Genomic DNA, 6,846 nt, shown 5'->3' on the forward strand with positions numbered 1-6,846 from the left:
TTGCTCTCAGTCTCACCTAGCTGACCGTGAAACAGGAAACAGGAAACAGTTACTGTAAAGCAACATGGTAGTGCGTGTGTTAGCTAACACCCTCACCGAGATCTACAGAGTGTGGTGTCCTTTAAGAGTGATTAGTGAAAGCTAATGTTATTATGATTATGATTTAACTGCTTGCAGCCGCTGTGAATTATATTATTGTTGCTTGCTTTCCTACAGGTACACTCTTGCACTTTGCAAGTTCATGTTGTTTAATTGTAACTTGTTTAACTACATGCTCTTATGTTTCTTCCCATTGGCACTTATTAGCTTTTTACAATGTATGCTTCATGCTTTGGCAGCCCACAATGGTAATTGTGATAATCATGATGTTATCGTGGTAAAAATTATTGTGTGGTTTTGGAAAAGCACAACTCTTGCAGCGATATCTGTTACAAAACTCCTTATAACTAAACAGACTTCCGTTCAACCGCATTCTACTGTTCTAATGTTCGACAGTGTTCTACAGTGTTCTACAGTGCTGTACAGTGTTCTACAGTGTTCTACACTGTTCTCTGTACTCTGCTGAATTCCATGAATGCCCGAATGATCTTCTTAGAATTTGAGTAGATTTAATCTGTTGTACGAAGGACACAGCCAGTAGAACACAGCCAGTAGAACACATGCAGTAGAACACAGCCAGTAGAACACAGCCAGTAGAACACATGCAGTAAAAAAAACAGCCAGTGGAACAAATTCAGTCAAACTTATTCACAATTCTTTAAAAAAATACAGTGTCGTTCTCAGTAATACTCTTACCTCTCTGACTTTGGAAACAGAAACAAGATCGTCGTTGAACCGTCGAGGCTAATGTGAGTGGAGAGGAAACTGTGTGAACGTGTGCACCCGCATTATGCGAGTGTGTGTGTGTGTGTGTGCGTGTAAGTTGATAAAAGGAATGGAAGTCTGCCAAAAGCTGAGAGAAAAAAACATTCTACCACTCGGGGAGAAGTCTCTCCCTCTCAGGCAGATAGACAGGCAGACAGACAGACAGACAGACAGACAGACAGACAAACAGACAGACAGACAGGCAGGCAGGCAGGCAGGCAGGCAGACAAACAGGCAGACAGACAGACAGACAGGCAGGCAGGCAGGCAGGCAGGCAGGCAGACAAACAGGCAGACAGACAGACAGACAGACAGACAGACAAACAGACAGACAGACAGGCAGGCAGGCAGGCAGGCAGGCAGGCAGGCAGGCAGACAGCTTCCTCATGTTGTGTCCCTGTACCTCAACTCAACTTTTATTATCTTCTTTTGTCAACTTCCTTTTCTTCTGAGTGTGCCAAAAATAGCCACTGCAGCACGCACACAAAGTGTAGGACTCGGCACACAAGTCATAAATGAGGTAGGCTAGGAAAACATTACAAAACTAAAGAAAGTTTCTAAATGAGATCTACCCATCATCTTATTTTGACTAAAACATAAAAACAATATTACATGAAGCTCAAAAAACAGTATTTGCGCTCAAATGATAGCAAAGAAAATGTGCGCGCACGCATTAACTATTGATGTCCCTGCCAAAGCTGATATCACTTGCGTCCCTGAACTGTGTATAGTGGGTTAAGCAAGGGGAGTTTTTATAGCCTAGTAGTGCATTGTGCGCAGCAAGCTTGTGCCCCAATAGAGCTTTATGTCTAACAACGCCTCTGACACAAAGTCCTTAGAAATCATAAAGTATGAGTGAACAAGTGAATGGGTGAATTTATGAATGAATGATCAGCTGAATAAAATGACCTGACGGATGGTTGAATTCATTGAGTGAGTGAATGAATTAGTGAGTGAGTGGGGGTGAGTAAGTTAGTGAGAGTGAGTGAGTGAGTGAGTGAGTGAAAGAATGAAATAATGTAGCCCTGTTAAATAACGTTAGTAACAAATTCAGAGTTCACGCTCTAACAATGGACACAGTAGCGTAGTCCAAACTGTCTGCCTCTCTGATTGGCTGGTCAGTATGAGTAACAGAGCTTGTGATTAGAAGGTCCGTTGCTCTGTTGAAAGAGATGGTGGAGTAGGTCAAACTGTCTGCCTCTCTGATTGGTCCTGCGTTGGAGTAGATGTTAGTGATGTCGTCTGGAGCTCCTTGTTCTCGCTGACGATTGGCTGCTCTGCCATGCAGGGGGAGAAAAGGAAAAATGATCTGAGTGAAATCTAGTTCTTTATTTCGGGGTGGAGGCATCAAATCCCTTTCAAGCGGGGTAGCAGCACAACATATTAAAAGGAACTTGACAGTGGGGCTGACACAGCCTGTCTCTGGGATCTGATTGGTTGATGTGTCATAGATGGGATTGGACATGGAGACAGTATCTGAATGATGATTGGCTGCCAAGATGTGGGTGGATTTTACCCTGAGTGCTGTGGAAGCATCTGATAGATTTGCAGAATATATATTTAACACAATTTCTGCTAATATACTACTGTATGTTACATAGTTATTGTGTTCTGCTCCAACTTGTAGCTGTGTGTTCAGTATAGTAAGGTGTGTCAGGTGTGTGTTCAGTAAGGCAAAGTGTGTTACCTGTACAGGTGTGTGTTCAGTAAGGCGAGGTGTGTTACCTGTACAGGTGTGTGTTCAGTAAGGCAATGTGTGTTACCTGTACAGGTGTGTGCTCTCCTCTTCCTCTCTCTCAGAATCAGAGCCAGAACCAGCAGCAAGACTGCACTCAGAGCTACTGCACTGTACACCAGCCTTCCTGCACACACACACACACACACACACACACACACACACACACACACACACACACACACGCACACACAAGGCTCTTCCATTTTACAGTTTTACTTCAGTTAACATAATAGTGAGTCATACAGCATTACAGTTTGCTCTCAGAAATGGAGAGAAAAAGGATTCAAACGGAGGAAATGACAGAGAGCCAGGCAGGAAGTGACTATGTGTTGGAGTGAAACTCTGTTTCATATACAAGGTACTGTAACAGTGCGTTCACACTGCAGCGACGCGAATCGCTTGCCATCGCTCGCCTTCCCACAGTTCACCAAGCTCGGGGGCGTTTCAAACAGATTAATGTAGAATGTAGTTCCCTAAAGTCACTGTTGTAGTTGTCATGTCCAAGTGTGCAGACTTGGGTTTATGTACTCGCAACATCGATCAAAATAGAACTTGTATACAAAATACAAAACTGTTTAATAGACATACACCTTGACATGTGTAAAAAACGTTTTATTATATTACTCAAAGTCTCTGCTAATCTGTCGATACGATACATAGGGAGTTCCAGCCGGGCTAGCTAGTTACCACAGAACGAAGTTGCGTGATGTGACTAGACTGAATTTGAAAGTACAAGCATCAACAACTTCGGCAACCTTGCGCCATGCATCGTTTTTTTAAATTAACATCTCTGTACGAATACAACTATGTATCGTACAGGACTGGGCAAGCAGCCACACAAACGATTAGTTTCTCCTCCACCTTGAAACCTAGAAAGCTAGAAATGTTCACCATGGTTGCTAAGTTACGAGAAACAAGAAAACACTCCGATTGGCCATTGCTAGCGAAAATCGCTCCTCATTTGCATAAAGTTGAAAAAATCTCAACTCGGTCGCGTCGCGTCGCTACCCACAATGCACCACGCAAGCGATTCGCCTGGCTCCATTGAAAATGGAAAACATGTTGTCGCTCGCATCGCGTCGCTGCAGTGTAAACGCACCGTAAGACTCCCATCTGTAATTACATATTTCCACCACTTGGTGGTGCAGTGAGACATGATTCTGCTGCTGTCAGAGTGGTGTCGGACAGTTGTAGTCCATTACAGAGCCGGATTTCTGGTAGTTGTAGTCCAATAAATACTAAATGATTATTGTTCTGTTATACACCTTTTTTGGGGAGTTGTAGTGCATGATACAACCTGGTGTTTAGCAGTTATAGTACAGTATACTGTTGTGTGTGTACATGTGTGTGTGTGTATGTGTGTTTGTGTTTATATGTTATATGTGTGTGTATGTGCATGTGTATGTGTGTTTAGGTTTGTGTGTATGTGTGTGTGTGTGTTACCTTGTTGGTCTGGCATTGCTGTTGTCACAGGGACAGTGTCTCCTACATACACAGGAAACAGACAGTCAATCAGTGTGTGACAACTGCCTGGCACACATCCTCACTGACACACCCTCACTGACACATCCTCACTGACACACCCTCACTGACACATCCTCACTGACACACCCTCACTGACACACCCTCACTGACACATCCTCACTGACACACCCTCACTGACACACCCTCACTGACACATCCTCACTGACACACCCTCACTGACACACCCTCACTGACACACCCTCACTGACACATCCTCACTGACACACCCTCACTGACACATCCTCACTGACACACCCTCACTGACACACCCTCACTGACACACCCTCACTGACACATCCTCACTGACACACCCTCACTGACACACCCTCACTGACACATCCTCACTGACACATCCTCACTGACACACCCTCACTGACACACCCTCACTGACACACCCTCACTGACACATCCTCACTGACACACCCTCACTGACACACCCTCACTGACACATCCTCACTGACACACCCTCACTGACACACCCTCACTGACACATCCTCACTGACACACCCTCACTGACACACCCTCACTGACACATCCTCACTGACACACCCTCACTGACACACCCTCACTGACACACTCACATTCAGAAGGGGAGAGGAGTTAAAAGAAGAGTTGAAGTGAAGGAGGAGATCAGTATGGAGGGAGAGAGGGAGAAGGAGACACAGAAAGAGAGATGGAGGGAGAGAGGGAGAAGGAGACACAGAAAGAGCGGTGGAGGGAGATGGAGTCATACCGTCGGCAGATTTGGAGAACCGCGTTGCCATGGTGATTGTTGTTGTTGTGTGGAGGTGAGGCGTGGAGGCGGGGCGTGGAGGAGAAACTGGAGGGAATGATGAGCAACAAACACAGATGTCATGTGATGTGTGTGTGTCATGTGTAGGTGTATGTGGTGTGTGTGTGTGTTGGTGTGTATGCATGTGTGTGTGTGTATATGTATGTGATGTGTGTGTATGCATGTGTGTGTGTGATGTGTGGGTGTATGTGATATGATGTGTGTGTGTGTGTGTGATGTAAACAGACAGATGGGGGGACACAGAGGGGAGTGGGGCACTCAGGGCAGGGAGAACAAAAGGATATTACAAAACTGATTCATCATTTTTCATATTCATGTTCTTCAGACACAGAGACAGACACTAAGAATAGTGTGATATGATACTACATCATATCAGCACCCAGGAGTTTTGACATGAGTGTTGTTTTCAAGACATGTTTCTGTAAGGCAGTTCAAAAGTGCAGAGTGCTTTTTTGAACATTTTCATTTGTGCCTTATACTTTTGCGCAGAACATATTCGTAATGAAGGAAACGCTCACCTTTGACCACTGTGAGCTGGACTTCAGTTACAAGGTTAAGTCCCCATGTGGCCACTTCACACCAGTATTTCCCAGAATCTTCCTCAGTCAGGTTGGTGATGGTCACAGTGAAGACCCTTGTCTCTGTGTCGTCCAGGAGACTGTACCTCCCATGGAAAACCCTCCCTGAGTCTGTTTGATGCCTCTTGCTGCGGACAACTTCCGTCCTCCATCCATACCTCCCCTTGGACAACATCTTTTCATGTGTTTCAAAGCCCTGATCGTAGGGACAGCCGATGACAGCTTGACCTCTCTCCTCTCCTTTGATCACGTTGACCTCTGAACCCTGAGTGCAGACCAGGACTGCAGGAGAGCAGAAACACACACAGTCACACACACACACACACACACACAGACACACACAGACACACAGACACAGAGTCACATACACACAGAGTCTTACACACAGAGAGACACACACAGAGAGACACACACACACACACAGAGTCTCACACACACAGAGACACACACAGGGACATACACACACACACACAGAGTCAGCAGACAGACAGGTCAGCAGACAGACAGGTTAGCAGACAGACAGACAGGTTAGCAGACAGACAGGTCAGCAGACAGACAGGTTAGCAGATAGACAGGTTAGCAGACAGACAGACAGACAGGTCAGCAAACAGACAGGTCAGCAGACAGACAGACAAGTCAGCAGACAGACAGGTCAGGAGACAGACAGGTCAGCAGACAGACAGGTCAGCAGACAGACAGGTCAGTAGACAGACAGGTCAGCAGACAGACAGACAAGTCAGCAGACAGACAGGTCAGGAGACAGACAGACAGGTCAGGAGACAGACAGACAGGTCAGCAGACAGACAGGTCAGTAGACAGACAGATCAGCAGACAGACAGACAAGTCAGCAGACAGACAGGTCAGGAGACAGACAGACAGGTCAGCAGACAGACAGGTCAGGAGACAGACAGACAGGTTAGCAGACAGACAGGTCAGCAGACAGACAGGCAGGTCCGCAGACAGACAGGTCAGGAGACAGACAGGTTAGCAGAGAGACAGGATGTGGTACTCACCCCAAAGAGTGAGGAGGGACAGCTGCCGAGTCTTCCTCATTCTCCTGCTTTGTATCTCTCTCTATCTTTATCTCTCTATCTCTCTATCTCTCTCTATCTTTATCTCTCTCTCTCTACCTCTCTCTTTCTTTCGTTTACTTTTCTGTCTGTCCCTCTTGCTTTTTGTCTGTATTCCTTTCCCCTCTTTCTTTTATAAAACTAAAGTCTCCATACTTATGTTGCTGCCGGTTTTGCTGTGTTTCGTAAGCTGTGTGTGTGTAATTGACAGTAGAGCAAAATTTCAGGAAGTGGGAGGTGTCAACAAAGACCTTAGTCTGTTGAGCCTATTCTGGCCTTT

The sequence above is a fragment of the Osmerus eperlanus genome, chromosome 22 (genome assembly GCF_963692335.1).
Source record: "Osmerus eperlanus chromosome 22, fOsmEpe2.1, whole genome shotgun sequence".
Taxonomy (NCBI): Eukaryota; Metazoa; Chordata; class Actinopteri; order Osmeriformes; family Osmeridae; genus Osmerus; species Osmerus eperlanus.